Consider the following 13,736-nt stretch of genomic DNA (forward strand, 5'->3'; position numbering starts at 1 on the left):
AACTTATTCGAAAAAATCTTAGGGATCTCTTGGGGTCGCAATTGATCCGGGATACCAGAAATGTCTTGTTTCATGGTGGTGTCGAAAAATATAGCATTATTAGAAGTATCTAAAAGTGCGACATTGGAGGAATCGTATGAAGAAGGATTAATATCTTGAGCCATATAGTCAAAATATAAAGTCATAAATCTGGATTGAAATTGAAGGTCGACCAACCTCTCGAAATTTTCAATTACTAATGGGTTCCTAACTGTGCATCGAATTAGCAACCGGTAAGAGAGATTCCAAAAACGATGTTTCAACGGAAGAATACCCGCTAACACTTCAAGACTCATCGTATGGGTCGACTGCATGCAACCCAAGGCAATACGCAAACAACGATATTGTATTCTCTCTAATTTTATAATGTGCGTGTTCGCGGCGGAGCGGAAGCAGAAACAGCCGTACTCAAGAACTGACAATATCGTTGTTTGGTAAAGCCTTAGAAGGTCTCCTGGGTGGGCTCCCCACCAGGTTCCGGTAATCGTACGAAGAAAATTAATCCTCTGTTGGCATTTTCGTGTCAGATACCTAATATGACAAGCCCAGGTGCATTTAGAGTCGAACCAGACCCCGAGATATTTAGCGACTAAAACCTGAGAGATCGTTTTACCCGTTAGTAGGAGCTGCAGCTGAGCTGGGTTATGCTTCCTAGAAAAAACGACCAACTCAGTTTTCTCCGGAGAGAATTCGATACCCAGCTTAAGAGCCCATTCAGACAAATTGTCTAAGGTATCTTGCAATGGTCCTTGCAGATCGCTAGCCTCGCTACCAGTAATGGATACAACGCTATCGTCTGCAAGTTGCCTTAGCGTGCATGAATTTGCAAGACATTCATCGATGTCATTGACGTAAAAATTATATAAGAGAGGACTTAAACATGAGCCCTGGGGAAGGCCCATGTAACTAATTCGGGAAGTTGTCGAATCGCCATGTGAGAAATACATATGCTTTTCTGACAACAGATTGAGCAAAAAGTTATTCAAATTTAGTGAAAGTCCCTGCGAATGAAGTTTCGCGCTTAAAACTTCTACAGAGACAGAGTCAAAAGCCCCCTTAATATCCAAGAACGCAGAAGCCATTTGCTCTTTTCGAGCAAATGCGAGTTGAATTTCAGTAGAAAGCAACGCTAGGCAATCGTTCGTCCCTTTGCCCCGGCGAAAGCCAAATTGAGTATCTGAAAGTAAACCGTTTGTTTCGACCCATTTGTCTAACCGTAAGAGGATCATTTTCTCCATTAATTTCCGGAGGCAAGAGAGCATTGCAATCGGCCTATATGAATTGTGATCAGAGGCAGGTTTCCCGGGTTTCCGAATAGCAATGACTTTTACCTCCCTCCAGTCATGCGGAACAATATTTAGCTCAAGAAACTTGTTGAACAAGTCCAACAAGCGTCTTTTTGCAGAGTCGGGTAGATTCTTCAACAGCTTGAATTTTATTCTATCTAACCCTGGAGCCTTATTGTTGCACGACAGGAGAGCCATTGAAAATTCCAACATCGAAAATGGAGGCTCTTCCGTAGTTACTATAAACGCGTCGCGAAAGGTTTTCTGTTCCGGTACAGAGTCCGGACAGACCTTTTTGGCAAAATCGAGTATCCAGCGATCTGAATACTCCTCACTCTCATTCGAAACGTCACGGTTCCGCATGCGCCTGGCGGTATCCCAAAGAGTGCTCATCGCTGTTTCCCTCGACAACGCGTTTACGAACCGCCGCCAGTACCCGCGTTTTTTCGCCTTTACTAAGCTCTTCATCTGCCTGCCCAGTGCCTCGTACTTTCGTAGTAGGTTGACAGTGCCGTACTCCCGGTAGTCCTTATACGCCGCGGACCTTCGCGCGTACAGCTCAGAGCACTCTTTGTCCCACCATTTGTTGGGAGGGCGTTGTCTAATCGTTACCCCGGGTATCGGTTTCGTCTGAGCTTGCGTCGCGGCGTCGATTATCAAGCCAGCTAAGAACGCGTATTCTTCCTCCGGAGGAAGTTCCTCGTGAGTCTCGATAGATTCCGCTATAATAGACTCATAACGCTTCCAATCAATATTACGTGTAAGGTCGTAGGAAATATTGATTGGGTTCGGGGGAGTTGAACCATTAGCAATTGATATAACGATTGGAAGATGATCACTACCGTGGGGATCGTTGATTACTTTCCACTGGCAATCTAACGCTAGTGATGTCGAGCAGAGGGATAGGTCAAGCACGCTTTCACGTGCCGGAGGATTAGGTACGCGTGTCGCTTCCCCAGTATTCAAAACTGTCATATTGAAGTCGTCGATCAAGTTACAGATTAAAGAAGATCGGTTGTCGTCGTACAGCGACCCCCATAGCGAACAGTGAGAGTTAAAATCTCCCAAAATCAAAAAAGGTGCGGGAAGCAATTCTGCTATATCAAGGAGTTGCTTCTGTTCAATCCGCGCGGATGGGGGAATATATAACGAAACAAGGCAAAGGTCTTTTCCATTCATATTCGTTTGAATGGCAACAACTTCAATATTCGAGATCGAGGGGAGGTCAATTCTGAAAAAAGAATAGCACTTTTTGATCCCTAAAAGTACCCCTCCACCGTGTGAGTCTCGATCTCGACGAATGATGTTAAAATCGTGGAAATTAAGTTGGTCATTTGAATTGAGAAAAGTTTCACAAAGCGCGAACGCATCACAATTGTATGTGTTTATCAAATGTGAAAATAAATCAAATTTGGGGATGATACTTCTGCAGTTCCACTGTAACACAGTGACAAAATTCCTAACCTCTTTCAACGAATTAGTCATCGAAAGATACGATAGCTGAAATGAGGGGCCAAGTTGCTGTGAGTTGCTTCAAAAAGGTTTTCACTGTTGGGAGAAGGGCAAGAAGAATGTTTTGAAGGGGATCTGGTATGTTGAATGTTTTAAATATCCAGTCCACAATATCAGAGAATTTTATGAACCCTGTTTCTTTTATGTCTTCTGATCGAGAAATGGGTGCCCGAGGGGTTTTTGGTGCCCCAGGAAGCGGTGGGTACTCCTGGTTTGATTTGAAATTAAAACCGGGGGGTACTTGCTTCGGTTTTTCTTCACCGCTTCCTTTTTGTGTTGTCTTATTGGTCATTCCGCTAGGGGTTATCTTACGACCTTTACGAGAAAGATTAGGAGAGTTGAGCATTCTCCTCTTCCTAGATCCCTCTGGCAAGGCATAGGAACACCCTTCGACGGGATCGTCAGATGTACCCTCATCGGTTGGCAAAAAGGAAAAGATGTTTCCTGTCGAGGGTGGCTCAGCCCTCTTAAGCATTTCTGCAAAAGAGCGCTTTGATCGTTCCTTAAGGGAACGCTTAATTTTTTCCTCGCGCTGTTTGTACGCGGGACATGCCGGAAGGTCATGCCGAGTTCCCTCGCAATAAAGACACTTTTCAGTATCCCCACTGCAAGCGTTCTCAGCATGATTGCCTCCGCACTTGCTACAGCGTGCCTTGTTGCAGCAGTAGGTGGCTGTGTGTCCTAACTGCTTACAGTTTTGGCAATGCATGACCCGCGGTACGAACAGGCGTACAGGTAGACGAACCCTGTCCAAGCGGACGTAGTTCGGCAGCGCGGATCCGGCGAATGTTACTCGGAAGGAATCCGAAGGGAGGAATTTCTTCTTCCCTTCTTCGATGGATACTGAATGCAATTGCTTGCAATCCAGTATCTTTACACTTTGCATCAAGGGGTTTTTAAAGCAGCCAACTCCATGACGCAAAATGTCATCGACAGTGAGATTCCCCTCGGTAACCACACCGTCGATTTCTACATCCTTGGCAGGGATGTACACGCGATACTCTCTCGTGAAGAGCTCGTAGCCAGCAATTTCGTTTGCTTGCTTCAAGCTACTCACGACAACTCGCAGTTTGTTCGGCCTCACCTTCGTAATCTCGGTTACGGCCGAAAAATGTTTTGCCAGGTCTTTGCCAATTTGGATAATATTCAATGGCTTCTTTATGGGCCGGAAAAAAACAACGTAGGGACCGCCAGCGGCATCTGGGTAAGCTTTTACCCGTACTTCCGGTACTCTTGGTACAGGACTTGGCAAAGGGGAGGGCACAGGGGAAGGTAGGGGTGTGCTGATGGGAGAAATTTCAATTTCTTCCCCGTTTGTTTCCACCTCCAGGAAAAGTTGCACCTGCATGTCGTCCATTTTGCGGGAGCGTTACGCTCTACCGCACACAAACGATAAATATTCGAATATGGGGGGGGGTTCAAGTAGTTGATGTTAAATTTTAAAAACAATTTTTCAATCTACAATGGATCAAATAAAAAAAAAGACAGTAATACTAATACTAATAACAATAGTAATAATAATAATAATAATAATAATTATAGTAATAGTATTAATAATAACAATAATAATATCAATAATAATATTAATAATAATATTATAACATAGTAATAATATTGATAATAATAGTAAAAATTCTAAAGGTAATACTTCACCGAACGTCTAAGTCACGACCTCACGGCTGATAGTAGGATTAATCGAGCGTCTCCGCAGAACAAACAATGACGATCCAGCTTTGTGTTGAGACACAGTGGCCGTGTCCTACACGCGACCTTGTAGATGCCACTTGTAGTTGACTTCCACTCGCTCGATCGTATGATGGTCCGTGCTGCTAGCGGGGTAACAGCGGTGCGGGAGAATTATTCTTGCTGATATATCAGCTGCGTATCGAATCACTGGCGGGGTAGCCTGCCCCTACCAGTGTGCAGATGTTTCTGCCGATATATAACAGTCTATTGTTATTGCGCAGCACGAGAACTAATCGACAAAAAAACACCCGTACGATAACTCGTGTATTGTTATTTTTTTTGGTCCTAGGGTTGTATAAAATGTAAAATGGGACTAAACACTGTAATTAGAGGGATTTTTTGTTACAAAAGTTACAGAGTCCGCAGACAGAATCAGTTCGTTCGCTCAGTGACTCCCGTATTTCAATTCTCTGCCTTTCCTTAAAATCTATTTTAGAAATATATTTAACAACACTCGAAAGAAAGATGTTGTGCCTGTAGTGTTTTGTTGTGCAAACAGCATATTGTTCATCATCAAGAATTTCTCGTAATGTGTCTAAATCAAAATTAACTCTATTTCCTCAAAAACCAAATCCAATAATACTTACGCTATCGCAATGAATTTTTTTGTCTTATTTAACTCTGATTGAATTAAATTCATCAAATGGATTTTACTTTTGAAATAATATGGAAGCCCTTACATAGGTTCACTAATAGGCAAATAGGAATGCTCGCATGTGATTGGTTCTTGTTCGCGTAAATTTGTCCTTGAAACTTTACATATATTTCCAGCGCTGAGCATTGAAATCATAGTTATAACTAGCGTAAATTTTCCAACATTTTATCTATCCAACAACATAATGGTTATTGTTATCCTTCATATGGTTATGCTGATATTATCGTTTGTTTACAGAATGCATCCCGGTATAGAAAAAAAGACGTAGTCTCACGTCAAAAGAACTAGGCCACCTGGAAATTCTGTTGAAGTTAAAGTGGCTTGCTTATTCTTGGTCTGCATTTTGTGATATGCGGAAAAGAAACATGCACCAACAAGTTGATATTTGATATTAAATTGGGAACACGACAAGGAACCAAGTGCAGTAAACACTTGACTTGTTGTTTGATGGAAAAGCAGCGATTCTGTAAAATTAGATTTCACAGCTCGTAAACCATGTCACTAGAATTTATGCTTTTCTATGAATCGTGGGATTCTAAAGACGTGGAAATATTTTACCACATCAGCATGATTGTTTCCGCACTTACTGCAGCGTGCCTTGTTGCAGCAGCAGGTCGCTGTATGACCTAACTGCTTGCAGTTTTGGCAATGCATGTCTCGCGGTACAAACAGGCGTACAACTCTGTCCAAAAGGACGTAGTTCGGCAGTGCGGATCCGGTGAATGTTAGTCGAAATACTACGAGGTTTACAGTCCTAGGGTTGTATGAAATGGTGACGTGGGACTTAACGCTGTAATTAGAGGGATTTTTTCTACAACGAAGATGAAGTTCAAAAGATTCATGCTCGTTCTTTGGCTCGCCAAGTTTTTTTTCTTTTGCATTTTTGAATTGCATTCACTGTATTACGAGGACAGTTAATATAACTTTATTATTTGTCAAGTTATAAATGAAAAAATATCATTTAACAATCTTAAAAAATGATTAATTTTAAAAAAGATTTTGGATAAATCTTAGTCAATGGACAAAAAATTCGCAAGCATTCGCCGACTCTTACTCTTCTATAAATTTGTATATTTAGAAATTTACTTTTTCGATACTATTCAGTCACCAATATTCAGTGGATATCGAAACTGAAATGAAATAAAAATAACTTATAACTTATGGCCATCACAAAAATATACAATTCTTGTTGGGTAATTTATGGTAATCATAGCCATGAGATAAACTTTTATACACCATCAGCAGCAGCAATGCAGTTTTTCCTCGATGTACGAATAGAAGTGTACCGCTGCAATATACAAATAGAAGTGAACAACTGCAATCATAAACGTCGAGAGAGGTGCGGCTCTCTGCTACACACATACTGTACGGTACTGTTGCTTTCACCAGCATGTTTTCTTCAAGAAATCAGTTTTTATTACGTTCTAACAGAGATTAAGAAATTGTTCAAGAAAACAGGGTTGTTTCAAACTTCTGAAAAACCTATACCTTCAAGACATTAAATTAGTCCAAGTTCAAAGAAGCAAATATAAATTGACCTATCGCATGTGATTGGTTCTTTTTCGCATAAATTTGTCATTGAAACTTATCAATTTTCAGCGCTGAGCAATGAAATAATAGTAATAACTAGCGTATTCCAAAATTGTCCAACATTTTATCTATCCAACAACATATTGGTTATTGTTATCCTTCATGTGGTTATGCTGTTATTATCGTTTGAAATCTGACGCAACATTTGCCAGTTTCATTTCCTGTTTCACAGAATGCATCCCACCAGTATAGAAAACAAAGACGTAGTCCCACGTCCAAAAATCTGTAGAGGAGAATTCCTTCTTCACTTCTACGATGAATACTGAACGCAATTGCTTAACATCCAGTATTTTCACATTTTTCATTAGGCGGTTCTTGAAACAACCTGCTCCATAACGAAAAATGTCATCGACTGTGAGATTCCCTTTGGTAGTCACACATCGCACAGTGCTTGGCAGCAGGCTTTGTTTTGCTTATCTTCATCTTAAAGAGAAAGAGTTTTCTTCCCTCTTAACAACTGCGAGCTTACATTCAATGTGCATCACACCATCTGCTGTAGAGAGAGCGCAGAGTAATAGTTTCACTGACGAAAAACGCTCCTAATTTGACAGAGCAAAAATCCAGTGAAACTCTTGTAAATTGCTCATTCGCGCACGCAAGAAAAATGAAATAAATTTCTCGGCGACCAACTGAGCATTGCGTTACCGTTCTCATCGCTCTGGGGTGCGGCAATAACAGGATAAAATCGAACTTTCTGCAGAATACGCACCCGTGGTGAGTTGTGAATCTTCCTATAATATTAAATTCGAAAACGGTTAGGATGTGGCTTCAATGTGAACCTAAATGTTTTAATATTTGGCCAACTTCTCTTCTAGTAAAGGAGAAGCTAACGGAAACTACTCCCTCTTAAACTGAGAGAGCAAATAAATGTTTATTCCTAACACGTGATGATAAAGAGTGAAAAGGAACTCTGCGACTGAAATACTCTACGCCTAAATGTGGATAATTACTCACTCTGTGTGAGAGAAAGTCTAGTTCTCCAAGGGGTTTGGCAGGTAGAAAAGGAAATTTGGGCAAAAATCAAGAGAACGGAAGAAGCCTGCTTGGCAGGTCTCCGAACAAAAGTCGTCTTTGTTTACTATACTGGGATGCATTCTGTAAAATTGGAAATAAAACTAGTAAATGTTGCGTCAGATTTCAAACGCTAATAATAGCATAACCACATGATGGATAACAATAACCAATCATTCTGTGCCGAACACGCATCAGCATCGGTTGTGCTTCGAAATCGCTCCGATAAATTTTAATACGTGTGTGCAAGTGGTGGCATTTTTTGACCAATCCCGGTGTCTTTTGTCTAGATTGCTGTGTCGCAAGGTCAAGCGCCTTTGTGTTACTGTGTCGCTTTGTAGCTGCCTGCTGTCGAACGATTTGTTGGTGAGTGCAGTGCACTCCAACACGAAGGAGAAAAAGAAAGGAAGGTACGTGCTTCTTGTCTGTCCCATCGGCGCGCTAGGTTTAGCGCGATGGATGTAGACCCCCCACCTCCCGCACCTCCATCCTCGAATCCCCTCGACCCTGTCCCTCCTGCCCCCCCTCCTAATATTAATTCCTCAGCTCCCCCACGTGTCAGATTGTATCCAGATAAATCGACTCTTCCGGTGGCAGTTTACCTCAGGCCTAAAGCGGGGCCGAAGTCGAAATCTTCAAACATTCTACAGATTTCGAAAGACCTGACACACTTTAAAGCTGTGACTGAAATTTTAAAAATCAGGCCGAACAAGCTCCGTGTCGTGGTCAATGACCTTAAAGAGGCCAACGATATAGCTTGCCCCGAGCTTTTCACACGGGAATACCGTGTCTATGTACCCGTTAGAGATGTGGAGATCGACGGTGTCGTGACCGATTCGAGTCTGTCCGTCGAGTGTATATTGAAAAGTGCTAAAGGGTGCTTTAAGAACAACACATGTCCCGATGTGAAGGTGCTCGACTGCAAGCAATTGCGGTCGGTATCGATCGTCGGTGACAAAAAAGTTTACACTCCGTCAGACTCGTTTCGAGTTACGTTCGCCGGGTCTGCACTACCAAGCCACATCTCGATCCACTGGGTTCGTCTCCCTGTGAGGCTATACGTTTCCCGCGTCATGAACTGCCTGAATTGCAAGCAGTTAGGCCATACAGCCGCCTACTGCTGCAATAAGGCACGTTGTGGCAAGTGTGGGGAGACTCATGCGGAAGATTCTTGCAGTGTTAACGCCGTAAAGTGTATTCACTGCGGGGAAAATCTGCATGAGCTCTCGACATGTGCGGTGTACATGCAGCGCAGGGATAAAATAAAACGGTCTCTCAAAGAGCGTTCAAAGCGTTCCTACGCTGACATGCTGAAGAAGACCGCTACCACGTGTCCCATAACATCAAACCTTTTTGATCTGTTGTCCTCTGATGAAACCGACTCTGACGATTCACCAGCGGGAACATTTTATGCCAATCTTGGGGAGTCTAGAAAGAGGAAAAATATTTCCTCTCCTAAACTTCCCCGAAAAGGTCCTAAGATTTCCCAAAGTGAAATGAATGGTACAAACAAACCTAAAAGTGCAGCGGAAAAACCGAAGCAAACCCCTCCTGGGCCTGCAAATTTAATGTCCCAGAAGGAGTTCCCAGCACTTCCTGGAACATCTAAAACCCCAGTTGTTCCTTTTGCTCATTCAGTTGAAAAATCAAATGCTGGACTGGTGAAATTTTCTGACATTGTGGACTGGATTTTTGAAACTTTCAATGTACCCGATCCAATAAAAGATTTTCTTACAGCATTCCTCCCAACAGTTAGAACATTTTTGAAGCAGTTGACTGCTCAATGGCCCCTCCTTGCAGCGCTCGTATCCTTCGATGCCTAAATCATCTGCTTATGTGAAGGATTCTATCGCTGTCTTACAGTGGAATTGTAGAAGTATTTTACCAAAAATTGATTCGTTTAAAGTTTTGATAAATAAAAACAAATGCGATGCATTTTCCCTTTGTGAAACTTGGCTTACTTCGAATACTGATCTAAACTTCCATGATTTTAATATTATTCGCCTTGATCGAGACACCCCATATGGAGGAGTACTCCTAGGGATTAAGAAGTGCTATTCTTTCTATCGTATTAACCTCCCCTCGATTCCAGGCATCGAAGCTGTCGCATGTCAAATGACAATACAAGGTAAAGAGCTTTGTATTGCCTCAATATATATTCCTCCCAGAGCACAGGTTGGGCAACGGCTGCTCTTTGATTTAATAGAACTTCTTCCCTCGCCACGTTTGATTTTGGGAGACTTTAACTCTCATGGCGTGGCTTGGGGTTCCCCTTCTAATGATAACCGCTCCTCTTTAATTTATAACCTTTGCGATAACTTCGACATGACTATTCTAAACAACGGTGAAATGACACGTGTCCCGAAACCTCCAGCGCGCCCAAGCGCTTTGGATCTCTCTTTATGTTCGACGTCGCTACGGTTGGATTGCACATGGAAGGTAATCCTCGATCCTCACGGTAGCGACCATTTGCCTATTCTTATTTCAATTACCAACGGGTCAACTCGCATGCGGCCAATTGACATTCCGTATGACCTCACACGGAATGTTGATTGGAAGTTATACGAGGAAATGGTTTCAGAAGCTGTCGAGTCGATTCAACATCATCCACCACTTGAAGAATACAACCTCCTCGCGGGCTTGATTCTCGACGCCGCGTTGCAAGCCCAAACGAAGAAATATCCCGGCGTAACGATCAAAGAACGGCCTCCCACTCCGTGGTGGGACCAAGAGTGCTCCGATGTCTACACGCAAAGATCCGACGCGTTTTTGGCCTATCAGAAGAAAGGTATACCTGGCGACTATATACGGTATTCGGAGCTTGATACTAAGCTTAAAAGCTTGGCTAAAGCAAAGAAACGCGGATATTGGTGGCGGTTCGTGAAGGAGACGTCGAGGGAGACATCGATGAGCACTCTTTGGAACAGCGAAAGCGAAGAGTCTTCAAGTAGGTGGATATTTGATTTTGCCAGGAAAGTATGTCCGGACTCTGTTCCTGCGCAAAACTTTGTTCGCGATGCGTGTCCGGGCCACGACGCGATAGAATCACCTCTTACGATGGCAGAGTTTTCAATTGCTCTCCTGTCCTGTAACAATAACGCGCCTGGGTTAGATAGAATCAAATTCAACTTGTTGAAGAATCTACCCGGCAATGCCAAGAGGTGCTTGTTGAACTTGTTCAATAAGTTCCTGGAGCAAAATATTGTACCGCAGGATTGGAGGCAAGTGAAGGTGATCGCCATCCAAAAACCGGGAAAACCAGCCTCTGATCACAACTCTTATAGGCCGATTGCAATGCTATCCTGTATCCGGAAATTGATGGAGAAAATGATACTCCGTCGTTTAGACCATTGGGTCGAATCAAATGGTCTACTATCAGATACTCAATTTGGCTTCCGCCGTGCCAAAGGGACGAATGATTGTCTTGCGTTGCTTTCAACAGATATTCAGCTGGCGTATGCTCGCAAAGAACAAATGGCGTCTGCGTTCTTGGACATTAAGGGGGCTTTTGATTCCGTTTCTATTGACATTCTTTCGGGTAAACTTCACCGACAAGGATTTTCTCCAATTTTGAACAATTTTTTGCACAATTTGTTGTCCGAAAAGCACATGCATTTTACGCACGGCGATTTGGCAACTTTTCGAATTAGCTACATGGGTCTTCCCCAGGGCTCATGTTTAAGCCCCCTTCTTTACAATTTTTATGTAAATGACATCGACGAATGTCTGGCAAATTCATGCACGATAAGACAACTTTCAGACGACAGTGTAATCTCTGTTACAGGAGCCAAAGTTGCCGATTTGCAAGGACCATTGCAAGATACCTTGGACAATTTGTCTGCTTGGGCTCTACAGCTAGGTATCGAACTCTCTCCGGAGAAGACTGAGATAGTAGTTTTTTCTAGGAAGCATGAACCAGCTCAGCTCCAGCCACAATTAATGGGTAAAACGATTTCTCAGGTTCTGGTGCACAAGTATCTTGGTGTCTGGATTGACTCTAAAGGCACCTGGGGTTGTCACATTAGGTATCTGATGAAAAAAAGCCAACAAAGAGTGAATTTTCTTCGTACAATAACTGGATCATGGTGGGGAGCACACCCGAGAGACCTTATAAGGCTTTACCAAACAACGATATTGTCGATAATTGAGTACGGGTGTTTCTGCTTCCGCTCCGCAGCAAACATACATTTGATCAAACTGGAGCGAATACAATATCGTTGTTTGCGTATCGCCTTAGGTTGCATGCAATCGACCCATACGATGAGTTTGGAGGTCTTAGCTGGAGTTCTACCATTGAAAAACCGCTTCTGGAGCCTGTCTTCTCGTATTCTTATCAAATGTGAGGTCTTGAACCGTCCTGTGATTGAAAATTTTGAAAGGTTAATCGAACTTAATTCTCAAACCCGTTTTATGACATTGTATTTCAATCACATGTCACAAAATATTAACCCATTTTCGAATATTCCAAATCGTGTCAACTTATTAAATACTTCTGATTCTACTGTGTTTTTCGATACATCCATGATAGAAGAAACTCGTGGAATCCCGGATCATTTACGCGTGCAGCAGATCCCCAAAATGTTTTCCAATAAATATCGAAACATCAATTGCGACAATATATTCTACACTGACGGATCACTTATCGATGGGTCCACTGGCTTCGGTATCTTCAATAACAATTTAACCGTCTCCCATAAGCTCGATAATCCTGCTTCTGTTTACGTCGCAGAATTAGCTGCAATTCCGTACACCCTAGGGATCATCGAAAAAATGCCAACGGACCATTATTTCATCTTTACGGACAGTCTCAGTTCCATTGAGGCTCTCCGATCGATGAAAGATGTTAAGCACTCTCCGTACTTCCTGGGGAAAATACGGGAACATTTGAGTGCTTTATCCGAAAAATCGTTTCAGATTACCTTAGTGTGGGTCCCTTCTCACTGCTCGATACCGGGTAATGAGAAAGCGGACTCTTTGGCTAAGGTGGGCGCATCAAACGGTGGAATTTATGAAAGACCAATTGCTTTTAATGAATTTTTCGCATTTGTACGTCAGAATACGATCATCAGTTGGCAAAGTTCTTGGACCAGAGGGGAACTGGAAGGTGGTTACATTCCATAATTCCCAAGGTATCGACGAATCCGTGGTTCAAGGGATTGGATGTAGGTTGAGATTTCATTTGCGTGATGTCTCGGCTTATGTCCAATCACTATAGATTTGATGCGCATCTCCGTCGTATTGGGCTCGGGGAAAGTGGTATCTTTGCCTGTGGCGAAGGTTATCACGACATAGAGCACGTTGTTTGGTCATGCCCTGTCCACCGTGACGCCAGGTCAAAATTAGTAGCTTCCCTTCAGGCCGGAGGTAGACGGCCAGCTGTTCCTGTTCGTGATGTCTTGGCGAGCCGTGACATACCCTACATGACCCTCATATACATTTTCCTAAAATCCATCCATGCCCCAGTCTAGTCCCGTTCCCATCAGTCTACACCCAACAAAACGACAAGAACACGTTTGAACCTTAGGCAGAGATTTTGGAATCAACAACTGCACCCCACACGAATTCACCAGGACCTGAGAACCCGAGGCCTTCAGTGATATCTTGGCTCAGCGGCACATACCATAGGCCACTTGAACACCAGCGAACAACAACAACGAACCATAACCAGCAACTAGACCCCGCACAATACCTTCAGGACCCGAGAATTACAAGCCCCTCTTCCAGCTCATGACATCGTGGCTCAGCAGAACAAATCCATACATGCTGCATATTCATGGCCATTCGAAGAGCATCAGACGACCATCAAACTACAAAACACTGATTGAAAAATACATCCTAGTTTTAAGATAGACTTAATTTCAGCTCGTAGTCGGCAGCGAGGATAAAAAATTTGCTTT

Source organism: Wyeomyia smithii, chromosome 1 (genome assembly GCF_029784165.1).
Source record: "Wyeomyia smithii strain HCP4-BCI-WySm-NY-G18 chromosome 1, ASM2978416v1, whole genome shotgun sequence".
In the NCBI taxonomy this organism is placed as follows: Eukaryota; Metazoa; Arthropoda; class Insecta; order Diptera; family Culicidae; genus Wyeomyia; species Wyeomyia smithii.